The sequence below is a fragment of the Bufo gargarizans genome, chromosome 2 (genome assembly GCF_014858855.1).
Source record: "Bufo gargarizans isolate SCDJY-AF-19 chromosome 2, ASM1485885v1, whole genome shotgun sequence".
NCBI lineage: Eukaryota > Metazoa > Chordata > Amphibia > Anura > Bufonidae > Bufo > Bufo gargarizans.
Window position 1 is genome coordinate 542,198,333 of NC_058081.1, and position 19,216 is coordinate 542,217,548.

The 19,216-nt window shown below is 43.2% G+C and overlaps 1 protein-coding gene across 1 annotated transcript in view; it reads left to right on the forward strand.

Moving 5' to 3' along the window:
• PRKCG (protein kinase C gamma) overlaps positions 1 to 19,216 on the forward strand; it is a 635,634-nt gene that overhangs the window by 436,952 nt on the left and 179,466 nt on the right. The window lies entirely within an intron of this gene.

Sequence of the window (19,216 nt, forward strand, 5' to 3'; positions counted from 1 at the left end):
ATATCATTACTGTGGTGCCCCATGTTGATGGTGGTGCACTACCCCACTATTGCCACTAGAGGTTGAGCTTGTTCTAATATATAATTTCATCTGTAAGCATTCTCCAGTAGCAAATAACCAAATGCAACATTGTGAGGCCTGCACTTAGAACGTATGTACTTGTGTCATCAGCAGTCTTACTATATAAATTATAGTAATGTTAGTTAAAGAGCATTTTCAGTATAGTTATATTTTTATAGCAATACCAGAAGAAATTCTAATAATTTTTGTAATGCTGTTACAGAAATCCTATATATAATTCACTTAAAATTGATATATTTTCATAAACCATGGAACCACAATAGCCATAGATCTTGTTGGAATTTTATTTTCAAGTAACTTCAGTTTCCACCCCAGGCAAATTGAGAAATAAAATTTCTTTTGAAGCTTTTTTTTTTGGTACAGGGAAAATCTAGTACAGTAGGAAAAAAAGGGATGAAAATTCCAGCTCTGTAAAACGAACAATCCTTTATTTCTTGTGGTTTAAAAACTCCAAAAAACACACATAGTAACGATCTACGCGTTTCGGACCATCACATGACGGTCCTTACTCATTATACACGTTACACAAACTCCATTACTTATATACCCTTGTTACACCAATCTCAGAGGATATAGGTGTCACATGACACAGAGTATAGAGGGTTAAAAAATGAACAAGACATTCTCTTATAATTAAAAACATAAATGGATAATACTACAGAAAAAAACAAGTAACGGCAGGAAGTTTGACAGACAAATGAATTAATGATATTGCAGGATAAAGTCATGCTTTTTGTTTGAACCAGCGGGACTGCATGTTTCTAATTGAAACATCCAATAAGCCTCCCGATTAAGTAACTTTCTTCTATGATCACCACCTCTCGTTGAAGGGGTAACCCTTTCAATGCCCTGCACTATTAGCGCTGTTGCATCGCCTCCATGTACAATGGCAAAATGAAGGCTGACCGCCGAGACATTACGAGATTCGTAATGGGCAATGTCTGAAATGTGCTTCCGTACTCGTGTTGGTAGTACAGCCTACATATTGTAAGGAACACATTTTCCAGGTGATAAGATAGATGGCAAATTTAGTATCACGGTTTAAATAAGATTTAGTAACCTAACTTTTGCCATTTAACATGAATTTCGGGCTGCCACATTTGTAGCTCCCTTTATATTGCAGCCATGTGGGCTTAGTTTTTGGGCGATCTGAAAATAAACCCTGGACTAATTGTTTGTCCCAAGGTGGGAGCTTCTGGGCTTCACGTCTAATACCATTAGTTACCAGGTTATGCCATTCTTTATCATAACTCAATACTGGAAGATGTTGTTTTATCGTTTTACAGAGTTTTGTATATTGTTCACTGTATTTAGTAATAAAAGTAACAGCATCATTATGTGTAGGAAAAGTACCCTTCTTGTGTGAGGATGTATATTTGGGGAAAATTAATGTTTCCCTATTTAACCCCTTAAGGACACAGCCTTATTACACCTTAGGACCAGGCCATTTTTTGCAAATCTGACCAGTGTCACTTTAAGTGCTGATAACTTTAAAACGCTTTGACTTATCCAGGCCATTCTAACATTGTTTTTTCGTCACATATTGTACTTCATGACACTGGTAAAATGAAGTAAAAAAAATTAGCAAATTTCAAAGTTTCAGTTTCTCTACTTCTGTAATACATAGTAATACCCCAAAAAATTGTGATGACTTTACATTCCCCATATGTCTACTTCATGTTTGAATTATTTTGGGAATGATATTTTATTTTTTGAGGATGTTATAAGGCTTAGAAGTTTAGAAGCAAATCTTGAAATTTTTCAGAAATTTACAAAAACTCAATTTTTAGGGACCAGTTCAGGTCTGAAGTCGCTTTGCGAGGCTTACATAATAGAAACCTCCCAAAAATGACCCCATCTAAGAAACTACACCCCTCAAGGTATTCAAAACTGATTTTACATACGTTGCTAACCCTTTAGGTGTTGCACAAGAGTTATTGGCAAATGGGGATGAAATTTGAGAATTTCATTTTTTTGTCTAATGTTTCATTTTAACCCATTTTTTCCACTAACAAAGCAAGGGTTAACAGCTAAACAAGACTGTATCTTTATTGCCCTGGCTCTGCCGTTTACAGAAACACCCAATATGTGGCCGTAAACTACTGTACGGCCACACAGCGGGGCGTAGAGTGAAAGGTGCGCCGTTTGGTTTTTGGAAGGCAGATTTTTATGGACTGGTTTATTTACACCATGTCCCATTTGAAGCCCCCTGATGCACCGCTAGAGTAGAAACTCCCTAAAAGTGACCCCATCTAAGAAACTACACCCCTCAAGGTATTCAAAACTGATTTTACATACGTTGTTAACCTTTTAGGTGTTGCACAAGAGTTATTGGCAAATGGGGATTAAATTTGAGAATTTAATTTTTTTGTCTAATATTTCATTTTAACCCATTTTTTCCACTAACAAATCAAGGGTTAACAGCCAAACAAGACTGTATCTTTATTGCCCTGACTCTGCCGTTTACAGAAACACCCAATATGTGGCCGTAAACTACTTTACGGCCACACAGCGGGGCGTAGAGTGAAAGGTGCGCTGTTTGGTTTTTGAAGGGCTGATTTTTATGGACCGGTTTATTTACACCGTGTCCTGTTTCAACCCCCCTGATGCACCCCTGGAGTAAAAACTCCCTAAAAGTGATCCCATATAAGAAACTAGACCCCTCAAGGTATTCAAAACTGATTTTACATACGTCGTTAACCCTTTAGGTGTTGCACAAGAGTTATTGGCAAATGGGGATGAAATTTGAAAATTTCATTTTTTTGCCTTATTTTCCAGTTTAACCCATGTTTTCACTAACAAATCAAGGGTTAACAGCCAAACAAGACTGTATCTTTATTGCCCTGACTCTGCCGTTTACAGAAACACCCAATATGTGGCCGTAAACTACTGTACGGCCACACAGCGGGGCGTAGAGTGAAAGGTGCGCCGTTTGGTTTTTGGAGGGCTGATTTTTATGGACCGGTTTATTTACACCGTGTCCTGTTTTAACCCCCCTGATGCACCCCTGGAGTAGAAACACCCTAAAAGTGACCCCATTTTGGAAACTATGGGATAAGGTGGCATTTTTGGGGGGACTATTTTTAGGGTAAATATGATTTTTGGTTGCTCTATATTACATTTTTGTGAGGCAAGGTTACCAAAAATTGAAATTCTGATATTTCATCTCTATTTGCCATTAACTGTTGAGGAACACCTAAAGGGTTAACAAAGTTTGTATAATCAGTTTTGAATACCTTGAGGGGTGTAGTTTCTTAGATGGGGTCACTTTTAGGGAGTTTTTACTCTAGGGGGCATCAGGGGGGCTTCAAAAGGGATATGGTGTCAATAAAAAAGGCCATCAAAATCGGCCTTCCAGAAACCATGTCGGTCCTTTCCTTTTGCGGCCTCCCTTTTACTGATACAGCAGTTTACGACCACAAATGTGGCGTTTCTGTAAACTGCAGTATCAGGGTAATAAATTTTAACTTTTGTTTGGTTGTTAACCCTTGTTTTGTTACCGGAAAAAACTGGTTGAAATGGAAAAGTGCCAAAAATAGCGGTTTTGGCACCGTTTTTTTTTTTTTTTTTTAACCGTGTTAATCTGGGGGGTTAGGTCATGGTATATTTTTAGGGTCTATTCACACGTCCGTTGTTTGTTTCCTGATCTGTTCCGTTTTTTGCTGAACAGATCTGGACCAGATCTGGACCCATTCATTTTCAATGGGTCCTGAAAAAAAACGGACAGCACAATGTCAGATTTTTTTTCAGGACCCATTGAAAATGAATGGGTCCAGATCTGGTCCAGATCTGTTCAGCAAAATTCGGAACAGATCAGGAAACAAACAACGGACGTGTGAATGGACCCTTATAGAGGAGATTCTTACGGACGCGGCAATACCTAATTATTTAGGTTTTTTACTATATTATCTTTTTTGATACAATTTTTTTTGGGGTATCTCTAAAGTCTAAGTGTCATTTTTTATTTTCTTTTATCCAATTATCTTATGTGGGGGCTCATTTGTTGCGGGGTGAGCGGACGGTTTTATTGGCACTATTTTGGGGGCTATATGACTTTTTGATCGCTTGCTATTAAACTTTGTGTTATGTAAGGTGACAAAAAAAATATTTTTTGCACCAATTTTTTATTTATTTTTTGACTGTGTTAATCTGGGGGGTTGGGTCATTGGTATTTTATAGAGGAGATTCTTACGGACGCGGCGATACCTAATAAGTCAACTTTTTTTTACAATTATTTAGGTTTTAGACTATATTATCCTTTTTGATACCCCAAAAATTTTTGTATCTCTAAAGTCTAAGAGTCATACAATCGGGCTTGAGGACCGTTGCCGCAGTACCTCGCACAGGGACAGGGGTGATGCTGTTACCAAGAATTGTGGACAGCATAAGGACATCCCTCTTGTCCTTATACCTGACCAGCAACAGGTTTCCAGTGGTAAGGGCACGGGTCTCACCCCTGGGGATAGGTACCTAGAGGGGGTGGGAAGGGAGGCCGCGTTGATTTTTCCGCACGGTCCCACAAGCGGACGTGGATCTGGCGGCAAGGGACTGGAACAAGGGGATACTGGTATAAAAGTTATCCACGTACAGGTGGTAACCCATTTTCAGCAGTGGGTGCATAAGGTCCCACACAAGTTTCCCGGTAACACCTAGAGTGGGGGGACATTCTGGGGGTTGAATCCGGGAATCTCGCCCCTCGTATGCACGAAATTTGTAAGTGTACCCTGAGGTACTCTCACAAATTTTGTATAGCTTCACGCCATACCTCACCCGCTTGGAAGGCACATACTGGCAGGAAAACTACTCTTTTGAATGTCACCATCACCACTCAGGATCGCTGGATGGTGATTGGTGGGGTGAAATCACACCACCATCACCATCCTGTTCCGGGTTATCGGGTCTTCAGAGACCCGAATAACCCGGAAACGCAGAAATTGACCTGCGGTTTTCTGTGATCGCATACATGGGTGAGTCACCAGACCCCCCGACGCATTTGCCCCAAGTGCCTGCTCAATCATTTGAGCATGCACGGGGTTCCGATCACCGCCCGCCGCTCGGCGGTGATCGAAAATACACAGGGCGTACATGTACGCTCTGTGTCTGTAAGTACCAGGGCACAAGGGCGTACCTGTACGCCCTGTGTCCTTAAGGGGTTAATGAAGAGGCCATATTTTTTGCTTCCTGCAATGTATGTGAATCATATAATCTTTTATGCAATCTTGTTCTGATGTTATCTGCCTCTAGTACAAAAGCCGTTTTGGCTCTTATCATTTCTCCTTTAGGGATATTATGTATGATATGTGGAGGGTGGCACGAAGTAGCCAAAAGTGTAGTATTACCTGCTGTTTCTTCGCAGAAAGTGGCTGTAGATACCCTCAAATTCAGAATACCCCCCCCCTTAAACATAAGTCAAGAAAATTAATAGACTCCTTTTCACACTGTACAGTAAACGAAAGTGATTGAAAACAGTGATTCAAATACAGGGGAAAAGATAATGTGCGCTACATCCCCTGACCAGACAAATAACAGGTCGTCGATGTAGCGCCCATACCATCGAATATCCTGATGAAAGGGGTGAGAATCGATAAGGAGGAAGTTACTTAATCGGGAGGCTTACTGGATGTTTCAGTTAGAAACATGCAGTCCCGCTGGTTTAAACAAAAAGCATGACTTTATCCTGCAATATCATTAATTCATTTGTTTGTTAAACTTTCTGCCGTTACTTGTTTTTTCTGTAGTATTATCCATTTATGTTTTTAATTATAAGAGGATGTTTTGTTTATTTTTTAACCCTCTATACTCTATGTGTCATGTGACACCTATATCCTCTGAGATTGGTGCAACAGGGGTATATAAGTAATGGAGTTTACGTAACATGTGATGGTCCGAAACGCGTAGATCGTTACTATGTGTGTTTTTTTTTAGTTTTTAAACTGCAAGAAATAAAGGATTGTTCATTTTACATCATTTGAATATCGATGTGGTAAGTGATGTGAAAGTTTAAAAGGTTTCTCGGGGTTATGATGACCAGTACATAAATATAAGACTATATAGCTAAGGCCTAGTTCACACAAACGTATGGCTTTTATAGTTTTTTGCGGTCCATTTTTTTTTTAGGGATTCATTGTTCCATGTTTGAGTTCCGTTGTGTTTCTGTTTCCGTTCTGTTTTTCCGTTCCGTTTTTCCGTATGGCATATACAGTATACAGTAATTACATAGAAAAAATTGGGCTAGGCATAACATTTTCAATAGATAGTTCTGCAAAAACGGAATGGATACGGAAGACATACGGATGCATTTCCGTATGTGTTTAGTTTTTTTTGCGGACCCATTGACTTGAATTGAGCCACGGAATGTGATCTGCGGGCAATAATAGGACATGTTCTATCTTTCAACGGAACGGAAAAATGGAAATACGGAAACGGAATGCTTACGGAACACATTCTGTTTTTAATGCGGAACCATTGAAATAAATGGTTCCGTATATGGAACACAAAAAAACGGCCCGTACACTCACAAAAAAAAACGATCATGTGAACTAGGCCTAAGCCAATAGGGCCTGCCAAGTGTCAAATTTCCATGAGACATTCAAAATTGACAGATACGTCATTGAAATGAACAGGTTTTTGACACATCGCTTTGACACAAGTGAAGGCTACATCCGGTCAAAACTTTAATTTTGTTAAAAACTGTTTTGTAGTCAGTTGCACCGTGTACCTTTTGGTATCCCTACCGATAGGGTAGTATACACTGTGCATTTAGGGAAATCCTGTTCGGTCCATGCCCAACATAGTCCACCCATACGGTTATTACCAGCCCGCTTACCATAGGGTGAACTAGGAGTTGCCAGTGAGGTTCGAGGACGGGGGGTCTCCACCATCAGGAGTCGCCCCTGGGCACAGGGCCTAGCTGTAGTATCATTACTAGGGTCATTAAACCTCCTCTTCTTAGTATATGGGTGGACTTCTTGTACATGGACAAGATAGGACTGTGCGTTATATGAATTAATAAAGATTATTTACTATTAAGGGTTAAATTGTAGCTGGACCTGTGATTATTTCCTTCAACCCATTATATTTAATTATATCCACTAGGCTGGATTTTCTTAAACCAGTGTCCCCCACTTACCCAATGCATTTTGCAAACGTGCCTTGTCAGGGCAATGTATATATTTGCACTAAAATTAGCTACTTCTGTCTCAATTTTGAAAAGTGTCAAGAATAGTGGGATGGGTTTGGGGGCACTCTAGGTCTATCAAAATTACTATAGTTTACTGGTAATTTCGAAATTTGCATCATTTATAGCCAGCATGTGCTAAATTTATTAAGTGATGTGTGTGTCACTTAATACATTTTGAGCATCTTAATTAGGGATGAGCGAAACGACTTCGGATGACGCATCCGAAGTCAATTTACATAAAACGTTATTTCAATACTGTGCGGAGCGAGTGCTCCTTACAGTATTAGAATATATTGGCTTCGATGAGCCGAAGCTATTACTTTGCGAAGTCTCGCAAGACTTTGCATAATAACTTCATAAATTGATTTCTACTGTAAAAAAAAAATCCCAAACGAGTTTGGGAAATGGTTTTTTACAGTATAAATCAATTTATGAAGTTGTTACACGAAGTCTTACGAGACTTCGCAAAGTAATAACTTCACTCATTGGAGCAAATACAGTATTAAAATTAAGTTTTATGCGAATCGACTTCGGATGTTTCATTCAAAGTCAATTCGCTCATCCCTAATCTTAATCCAAGTGCAGATTGCCCAGGAGAGGGAGAACAGAGGATAGGAGTAATAGTAGCAAGAATGGTGGTTGTAGTTGGTACTCACTCTGAGGCTCCCCTGGGCTGTGCAGTGATGGGAAGGGCACATCTTTCTTCCCTTTGGGGCACATCCCGGTCTTGGGGTTTCTTCTGTGTGGTGTCAGTTTGGGGTACACTGGATGGTGACAAATTGTGAGGTGCAAGCCAGGGTTCTGGGCAACATTGGAGGAGGCAATGATGAAGCTGATTTGCAATAGAATAATTCTTTACCAACGACTCAAGTTCAAGCACACCAGGTACATTTTTCAGCATGCGTGGACTGGCAGATGTTACACAAGTGCACTTTCCACGGATCTTACAGGTTAGACAGCCAATATTTCTCTTTAAAGCATTCTCCTCACACTGCACTTCTTTATCTGAATCTTGCACAAGCATCCAGAAATGGGGTGTAACACTTTTCATTCTGCAATACAACCTTGGGGTGGAGCTCAATGTCAGACTATGCTCTGCACCTTTTTACAGGTTCCCATACTTACAATGTACACCTCCACAATGTCCTCTTCAGGATGTGGATATTCTCTTAAAGGGAGTATTTCACCTAAAATCACCATTATAGAACACTAACATCAGAATCTCCATTACATTCCCCATATTAGAATGCTACCTTCCATATTGCTGTCCATCGCCGATTTTCTCAGAAAAACACTTTTATTCAATATGTTAATTAGCTTCTGAAGGTGCCCATGGGCGGCGTTCATGCGGCAGTTGCCCAGGCCCCTCAGCGCTTTTCATAATAAACCCCTCCCCATTCTTCTGATTACGTCCTCCTCTTAGTGAGAAATCCAGCATCAGCACCGTACAACAGATTTGCAGAGCTTGCGCACTTCATTCCCCATTATAGGCAGAGGCACAAGGCCAGCTAGATCAGGGTGTACGGGCCAGCACATGCACATTAAACACTCTTGTGCCTCTGCCCATAATGGGGAATGAAGTACGCAAGCGCTGCAAATCTGTTGAACGGTGCTGGCGCTGGATTTCTCACTAAGAGGAGGATGTAATCAGAAGAACCTAGGGCGGGCCAGAGGGGTGAAAGGGGAGGGGTTTCGTATGAAAAGCACCGAGGGGCCTGGGCAAGGCCGCATGAAAGCCGCCCCTGGGCACCTTCAGAAGCTAATTAACATATTGAATAAAAGTGTTTTTCTGAGAAAATCGGCGATGGACAGCAATATGGAAGGTAGCATACTAATATGGGGAATGTAATGGAGATCTTGATGTTAGTGTTCTATAATGGTGATTTTAGGTGAAAACTCCCTTTAAGCAGATGACCAATCTGCTCCAAAGTTGTGTCCAAGCAGCATAAGCGTAACATTTCCTGGAGACTCAGTGGTCCTTTTCAGACATCAAAGCTCCACAGAATGGTTTTCTACACTTCCTTCTTTTACATCTGGCATTTCCAAGTATATAACGTTCTTTTCTGGCCTTTCTCAGGTCGATACCTATTACAGGACTGGCTTTACTTCCAGCTGCCACACTTTTTTTTTATTTAAATATTTGTATTCATTATAATACAAAAATTCATATCCATATTACATTTACGATATTATAAGATCCATCAATCCGTCAATTCTGATTTATGAGCATGATTGACAATAATTTCATACAAGTGTCAATAATTATGTGAATGTTTGAAAATCAGGTGGAGATCTCACTTACTGGGGGTGAAAGCAGGATCCATCCGGCATCTATAACTTAATAAAGCTGATGGACAAAGCATCTCATTTAACATTATGTTATCTAAAAGGGGCAGGGATCAGAGGCCCGCAGCCCAGGCGGCCACCAGGCAACGAACGCGCACCTCGCACGGCCTCCTCCAGACATAGGTGAGCGCGATCGGCAGGATGAACACTCATGTGGCCTATCGTCTGGTGCTCACCTACACCGTGCAAGACGGGCTTACAGCGATCTTTAGTCGCAAACATTCTGTAGAACAAAAAAAAGGAAAAAAGGGGGGTCCAGCAGTCTTCTATCACAGTGGTAGATAACCCACTCGCATATTTTACTGCCTCATCCCCATGTAGTTAAATTGAGTATTAATGCCCTGATTGACCATACCTCACATGTATTCACATTAGTATCTCGTGTGGCAAAGGACTCGAGTCAAATATCGCTCGGCAGTCACCGGCAATTGAAAAAGATATAAACAAAAACACAACCAAAGACCGACTCTGTCCGATTAAAAGAGCACATAGTGGCACCCATCCCACACATGTGTCCTATCGCTGCCCGCATTTGAAACTCATGTCTGACAGGAAAAGCCGCATCTCGGGTCGCGCCCAATGTCCGGACCCCCCGAAGTCCCGAGCCCCGGACCCCCGCCCATATACCACTCAGTCTTATGGGTAGATCAAATTTTTAACCAATATTTAATGCCGGAAGGGCCTGCCATCCCCCAGTAATCCTAGAGATACTCCAGTGCTTTAATATAGATTCACATTCTTCACCAGTACAATACATATAGAAAAGACCGGACTAATAAGATCTTCCCCAACCCACCCCACCAACCTCCCCCACCTTGCAGGGGAAAAACAAAAACAAAAAAACAGGGGGGAATCCTAATTAATTAACCGTGTCCCAATCTTTCCACAGTTTACTCCACTTTAAGTAGGATCCTCTTTGTTTGTGCAAAATCTTCTCATAGTTTTTCACCTTCTCAACCAGACCCAGCCAGTTATTACAGTCTGGAGCGGAAGAGCAAAACCATGATCTAGAGATAAGAAGCCTGGCTAAAAACATCACCTTGGTCAACAATCGGCATTTAATAGGTTGATAATTAACCTCCGTTAAATCTCCCAGGACCCATATCCTGGGGGACAAAGGAACGACAATGTTAAGTTTACGAGCCAGATTGGTTTGGACCAGTCTCCAATACCTGCCCACCATGGGGCAGTCCCAAAACAGATGTAAATGATCTGCCTCGGAATCACCACTACATGGGCAGTCAGAGAAGGCTCTAAGTCCTCTCCTATATAACCATATGGGTGTCACATATATTTTGTGCAAAATGTTAAATTGTACAACAGTGTGATTTAAATTGTGTGAAACCAATTTTAAATTTTCCCCTATGTTCTCCCAGTTTAGAGGCCCCCCCCCTCTGATAGCAAAGAAGACCAGGCTCTCTGTCCTGGAGAGAGAACATCCAAAAAAAGGTTTTTCATTAAGTGTCTATAACAATGTGATACTTTAATTCTCGTGACAATTTTCTTACAAATTAAGTCATGTAAAAATTCAGTATCTATAATAAGAAAGTGCCGATTCGAGGTGCTAGAGAGTGCTGTCCTCAATTGAAAGTATGCATACCAAGCCACCTCACATAGATTTGCCCTTTGCTTTAGTTCCACAAGGGGCAGAATTTGTCCACCACTGACCACTTGGTGTAGGTACTGAATATTTTTGGTCCTCCAATACTGGCTACAACTTACATCATTTAAGCTCAAAAGCTTTGAGTTATGCCATAATGGGGTGCAGATAAGTGATGCCTTAACTCCACACCAACTCCTTATAGCCAGCCAAGTCTTTGTAGCTATTCTGCAGAAAAGTGTATACCCAATTAATACATTTGATAAATAGTCAGACTCTAGTACTGTAAAAAAATCAGAAAAACCTGAATCTTTCACCACTCTACTGCAGAAATGGCTATTTTCCCAGTCATTAAAAAGGCAGAGTTGGGGGGCCACAAAATAGCCCCTAAAATAGGGGAAGTTGAGACCTCCCCAATTGTAGGGCATAGAGAAGTAGAATGCCTTCAGTCTCTCGCGCTTCCTCCCCCATATTAAATCATTAAGCATCCGCTCTATCAGTCTAAAGTACTTATCTGCAATCCATACGGGCGAATTGCGCAAAACATAAAGAACCTGGGGCAGCACTACCATTTTTATTAATGAAATTCTGTCCGCTCTCGCTGGCAGAATTTTTTGCCATATCTTAATTTTAGCCCTCAACTTTATCAGCAAAGGAATCAAATTGAGTTGTAAATATTCCTGAGGTTTGGCAGAAACTGTTATCCCCAGGTACTTTATTGAGTCAGAGATCATTAACTGATTATTCCATTCGCCCCACAATTCGTCTATAGGGAGGAGAACAGTCTTCTCCCAGTTGATCTCCAAGCCAGACGGATCGGAAAAAAGACCAACCAGGTCCATTATGCGAGGAAGAGTGGTGTCTGTTTGATGAATAAAAACCAAGATGTCATCTGCGTAAAGGGATACACGATCATGCTTCCCCATATGCCAAAACCGGCCACCCTCGGGTCCTGCCTTATACTAGCCGCTAAAGGTTCAATGTAAATATTAAATAAAAGGGGGGAAAGGGGACAGCCTTGACGGGTGCCTCATCCTAGTGTAAACCTCTCTGTCGTCGTATCGTTGATCCTTATCCTGGCAGCTGGGGAGTTGTATAGAAGCTGAACCATCGCCATAAATATTGGGCCAAAGCCCATTTTTTTCATCACCTCCCAGAGAAAGGTCCACTCCACCCTGTCAAAGGCTTTGGTAGCATCCAACGACAGGATGGAGCGGGCGCCGCACCCCGGGGACTGAATATTCATAAATAGCCTATGCAAGTTATGATGGGTACCCCTTTTTGGCATAAAGCCATTTTGATCTGGGTGGATAATGGTGGATATAACCCGCGAGAGCCTCCTAGCCAAAACTTTTGATAGTAACTTAGCATCAGTGTTTAATAAAGAGATTGGTCTATAGGAGCTCAATTCTGCCGGGTCTTTATCCTTTTTTGGAATTAAAACGATGAGAGCCTCCAGCATAGAGCATGGTAATCCCCCTCCCTGTATTGCTTGGGAGAAAACCTCTAACATCTGAGGGAGAATCACATCGCTGTACTTGCGATAAACCTCGTATGGAAGGCCATCCAATCCTGGCGATGAGTTCCCCGAAATGGACCCCAGAGCCTCCTTCAGCTCCGGGAGAGACAGATCCTCTTCCAGATATTCTATTTGAGCTTCATTTAGGGTAGAGAGTGGAATTTTCATCAAGGAACCGCATCAGCCAATTCAGATGACAAACCAGGCGAGGATCTATATGTCTGAGCAAAGTAGTGTAGAAAGATATCCCTGATTCCTTCTGGGTTTGTTATAATTTCCCCCTCTGCGTTGCGGATTGAAGTGATAGATTGTTTTTTCTTGTCTTGTTGTGTAATTATTCTAGCTAAAAGCTTACCAGGGCGTCCAGACTCCGAAAAATATTTGAGCCCTTTAAAGAATACTCTATGGTTTGCTTTCTCTATTACATAGTTCTCCAAAGAACAGCTAGCATTCTGCATCTCTTCCCTGTTGTACTCCGTGGGTTGGCTGGTAAATCGCTCTGAATCTGAAGTGAATCTATCTTTGTTGGGGTCCATAACCGCATTAAAATCCCCCATCAAGATTAGCCGACATTCTGATCTCTTTTCAGAAAAAAGCATTAACTGAGTCAATGGGTACATTGAAAATGGCGGGGGTATATAGAAGAAAGCGAGAATATAACTGTGGCCATACAGCTTTCCATGTAAAAAAATGAATCTGCCCTGCTCATCTATATGGGACTTTATAAGGGTGAAATCCACAGAGTTATGAATCAGGACTGAAACGCCCCTGGAGGAGCCACTAAAAATGGAATGATAAGATTGAGAATGCCATCCCGTTGTCAGACGGGGCAAGGTTTCATTAGTAAGATGAGTTTCTACTATACAAACAATTGCTGGGAGATATCTTTTTAATGCATCCATGATAGCTTGCCTTTTGACCCTTTCCCCAAGCCCTCTGACGTTCCAAGCTACAATTCTAATGGACATCAATCACGACAAAAAAAAAAAAAAAGAAACCATACCTGCAAGGTGGGTTCCCTCCCCCCCTTCCCTCCCACCCCCCCCTCTCCTCCCACCCCCCCCCTCTCCATTGATCCGCCCGATCCTGACCCCGCCTCCCATCCATCCCTTCAGTCATGGTGGTGCACAATTTCAAATGCCCATTTGGTCGATCCAGTCTAACGCTTGTTGTGGTGTCTCAAAATAAAGGGAAGACCCGTTATGGATCACTCTTAATTTCTCTGGATACTGTAGAGAGTATTTGATCTCCTTAGACGCCAAACGTTTCTTTATCTCTATGAAGTTTCGTCTTTATTCCTGGGTCTGCCACGCAAAATCAGGAAAGAAGAGCAATTTAGTACCCTGATGTTCAATGGGTGTACATTCTCTTGCTCTGCTCAGTATCATGTCTCTATCAGCGGACAGTAATAGTTTCATTAAGATTGTACGCGGCGGCCTCCCTGGAGTAAATTTCCCTCCTGGAATTCGATGGGCTCTTTCTATTTGAAACATAGGGGAGAAATTATCACTACCTAGGTTGTGCATAACCACATCTTTAAGTTGTTCCTCTAGATGTCGGCCTTCCACCCCTTCTGGGAAACCAATTATGCGAACGTTGTTTCGCCTTGACCTATTTTCAAGGTCCTCTAGCTTGTTTTGTAATGCTTGATTTTCTGAAGCGAGAAACAAAGCTTTAGATTTTAAAATGTCCATATCGGTTTGCAGGGAGTCAACTGTTTTTTCAACATTGAGAACTCGGTCACGGATCTTTACCAGATCTTCTCTTATTAAAGAAATGTCGCTCTGCACTGAACCCAATTGCGTAGACATCCCTTGCACTAAAGTGCCGTTATTTTCCACGGCGCAAAGGATTTTATCCAAGACAGACGGGTCATGTTCTGTTCGTATTTGTGCAGAGAGACCTTCCTCTACCACCTCCTGGTCTGTCTCCACTGATCCATCCTCGGATGGTTCCTCAGACTGGGGAGTTTTAGAGAATTTCTTCAAGTTGGCAGAGAGTTTAGTTTTAGCTGGATTCTTTTCATTAAGGAAGGGCGATTTCAGGAACTTATCAATTTTGTTCTCTGGAGTCTTAGACCCCAGTTTAGTTACAGAGGAGTCAACTGACCGTCGCTTTGGGGCCATTCTCTTCCCTTTTTTCCCTGCCGTTTTTTTTTTTTCCTTTTTTTCCCCCTTCTCCTTCCTTTTCTTCTTCTTTCTTCCCCTTCTTTTAACTTTTCCTCCCCTTCTTTTCCCCTGTTCTTTTTTTTTCCCTTGCTCTCCTCCCCTCGCCCTTCTTTCCCTTGCCCTTTCCTTCCTTTTTTTTCCGATTTAAACTCTCCTTTATATCTCCTTATTTTGCTTCTTTCTCCTCTCCCTTTTTTTTTTTTTCACCCCTCTATCCCCCCCTTTGCCATACACCACGAAGAGAAAAAGATCAAGCAGGAATATATCTACTCAGTGAGGCAGGGGAACCAGCAGTTCGGCAGAGATAAAGTCAGTGAAACACTATATTCTCACGTGTCCAGAGGAGCCTCAGTCCCGGTGCATGCCGCAGCCGTGTCAGATCGAAGCCAGAGAAAGGGAAGACAGATGTCCTCACTGCCAGGATAGCAGGCAGTCCAGATGGCGAGCAGACCGGGCAGCCAAAACACAAGCATCCGGGCGCCCGCCCCAGGCCAAAACAAGGCGATCAGGACCAGCGGAGAGGAGCAGCAAACAGGGAGGCCCGCCGCATCCCAACAAAAAAGCAGCGACAGGCAGAGCAGCGAGGCAGCCGGATCCAGGGGCAGAGCAGGAGACCAGAGCCAGAATGAAGCCGACAACGGAGGAAGAAAGCAGGAGGTCCCCAGGGCAGCCCAAGCCCAGAGGCAGAAACGAGACGCCCGGCAGCCGCCGCAACAGCAGCCAGGCATCCACCACAGCAAGCGAGGCAGTCCAGGAGCCAGAATAGGTACAGCGCAGCGTCACATCTCAAGCAGGTCAAGGCATCAGCGTGGCAGCTCAAGGCATCAGCTTTTCGGCATCAGCTGTTCAGACGGAGCCGGGAGCTTGGAGGGAGGAGGCCAGCGAGGGGGAGAACGAGACGCGACGTGTTCACGTCATCACGCCATGCAACCTTGTTTCTGGCGTTGGCCACGACTTGCAGCTGCCACACTTAGCATGTGCTGACTCAGGCTCTGTACAATGGATCTAACCTTTGCCTATATATGGGGGAGGGACACAAGCCTCATCTAGTGGTATTAACACTATTAACCCTATTAACCCCTTGCGTAAAAAGTACAGGAAATGCATCTACTACATACAAGTGCATTTTGAACCCCTTTTCAGTATGTGTAAGGAATTTTGGTTTTAAACTGTCCTATGAAATGCTAGTCATAGTAAATTTCTTGCGTTATCTACTATATAATCTATAGATAGAATGCTAAAGCTATACTTCTGAGGCCCAATTCACAACTCAAAGTGTAAAATACTGAACAAACAGTGATGTGTGAACTAGGCCTAAAACCTATAGCACTTTACTGTGTTATTCTACAAAATAATAATTCTTACAACAATCATTCTCTTATTTGGTGACTTTGTTCCCCTTAAATTTTCTTTTTCGCTTCTATGTATGTAAATCTTAGATTTTTTTTTTTTTCTAAAATCACAGCAGTTGTGACAATGTGGACAACTTAATCTCCATGGACCAAGTATATTATCAATTGCTTTTTTTCCCCTTTAAGTCAGCCACTGTTGCCATGCAACTGCCATCCTGCGGCTTGGAAACCAATTCCAGATACAGTGTGAGGAAGAAGAAATAAATATACAATACATTGTTATTCAAGCCCATAATTGCCATTTAATGTAGTATAATCAGCGCACGAAGCTTTAGTTAAATATGCTAACTCTCAGCTTCGGGATCATGATTTCAAAAGAAAGGTCAATTCAAACCTGTTAAATAAGAGTTTTACATTATTCCTGTTAAAGCATCAGTGCCAGGTCTATTCTGCAAGTGACTCATTTCTGTCCTGTGTAGGAAAGATAGTTTTGTTAGTACTTACCCCCTGTCAGGCCTCCAATGCCGCCATCTCCGCTGAACTCATACTGGTTGCGGTCTCATCCATTCGGATCCGAACTGGATGTGTTTTAGAGTGTTCCTGTTGAGCAGATGAACTCGTAAGCACATCTAGTTGAGACTCCTATAAAGCTAAACAGGAAGACCTGAGAACACATCCGGTTAGGACCCCTATGCATCTGAACAGGAAGACTTTGGGAAAACATGGGGTCGAGCCTCGACTGAAAGACTTTGCAGTGTAGATGGTGGCATTGGTGGCAGGACAAATGGGTAAGTTCTGACTAAACTATCTTTTCTACAAAGGACAGAAGATGCCAAGATTTTATGAAAAGCCCAAATAACCCCTTTAATTGTCTAACCTCATGATGGTTACAAACTGAAAACTATATGCTAGTTGTTCACAGTCAGGGGCGTAGCTAAAGACTCATGGGCCCTGGTGCAAGAGTTCAGCTTGGGCCCCCCTTCCCTCAGTGCTTTGTGGCCAGGGGCATCGAAGCACATAGGCAAAAATTGAAACAGCACCCCCCCCCCCATGCCAAATTCTTGACCTAACCCCTTCCCTCCAGCCAGAAGTGTAACTTGAAGATTCTGGGCCCAGTGCAAAATCTATAACAGAGCCAGGGGCGTACATAGAAATCATTGGGCCCCATAGCAAGACTCTGAATTGGGCCCCCAGCTCCGCCCACTACCACCTTTTGCCCATCCCAGTAACTGCCCTGGCTCCTCCCCTGCCACACCCTCTTTTTCCAGTGGCTAGGGGATAACTTCAAACAACCAGACTACCCCTTTAAAGCAGGAATATCCAACCTACGGCCCTCCAGCTATTGCAACTACAAGGCAGGGCAGGCAAGAAGATTTCGTTTTGCACCAGCTGGGGGTTCGGCATCCCTGACAAAGTGTATTTAAACTTTTAAATAAAGTTTATTAAACCCTATTGTAAATACCTTTTGTTGTAAGACATTTTCTAACAATTTTTTTCTCTATGTGAAATAGGCGCCGAATGAACCACTGATATTACACTGGTGTATGGGAGTAAGGATTTCACTGGGGTGCAGTGAGCCATGTACTGCACACATCACTGCTCCTGCCTGTCTGCTTTGGTGTTCTGCCAGATTTCTATACCTTGCCAAAACGCTATACCGGAAGTGACGTGGCCGCACAGGAATCAGCTGAAGGAGGGTGTGTACGGCGCTGCGCAAGCGCACATCCACTGGATTAGCGAAAAATCATTGCAGCACCACGGGAGAAGGACTTCATGCGCATGCACGAAACCATACACCGCGCGTGCGCACTTAGGGGTCGGTAGATTTTCTAGCGCAAAATGTTCCATCAGATCTCCCTACCCCTGAGTTACCCCAATATCCCGCACTCAGCTCTGCTATGTGGTGACCTCGATATTCTGCACTCAGCTCTGCGGTAAGGATGAACTGCTCCTTATAAGTTGTGCACGGGTGCGCACTCAGGGGTAGGGAGATCTGATGGATCATGGAACATTTTGCGCTGGAACATCTACCTACCCCGAAGTGCGCACGCACGGTGTATGGTTTCGTGCATGCGCATGAAGTCCTTCTCCCGTGGCGCTGCAATGATTTTTTGCTAATCCAGTGGATGTGCGCTTGCGCAGCCCCGTACACACCCTCCTTCAGCTGATTCCTGTGCGGCCGCGTCACTTCCGGTATAGCGTTTTGGCAAGGTATAGAAATCTGGCAGAACACCGGCATAAGATAGGCTATGTCAGGTTTTAGCAGAGTGGGCACAGGGAGCCATATGTATGCGAGCACAGGTAAGCGAGTGCAGGGCAGGAACCCGCATACACATTGCTCCTCCTGCCTGTGGCCACTGTACTAAAGCCTGACATAGCCCATCCCCCTACATCTGAAGATTTTTGCTGCTGATACTAGTGTGCACCAGCCCTCCACCCCCACACAGTTCATGGTGAGGGGAGACTGCCCTATGGCACACTGTCCTCCATATGAGTATGAACAGCAAGCAAAGTTCTTGGAGGGAGGGACACACTGTTCTCTATATGATAAGCCTTTTATACAGAACAGAGTGACTAACCCCTCCCCCCCCCCTACCCCCGCTCAGGAACTCTGCTTGCTTCTGCCCCACCTCTTCCCCACACTAACCATCCACCCACTAACTTTTTTTTTAAACATAGAGGCACTCACTTCTTACAACTCACTTTGTGGCACACAGTGAAACTTGCCGGCGACACTGGGGGCTGGAGGGCAGTGGCTTCACTGAGCAGAGTATCACATCACACTGCAGAGTGCCGTGTCCCGCCCGCTCAGTTCTGTCTGCTGCTGCGATACACTGGCCAATCAGCAGCAGGAGCTTAGCACTGCTAAATGCTGATTGGCCAGTTCAGTCCCCAGCAGACAGAGGAGAGCGAGCGCTCCCCTGGCTGCAGGGCTGGCTGTCAGGGTCAGGGACATCGCTGTCTGTGCAC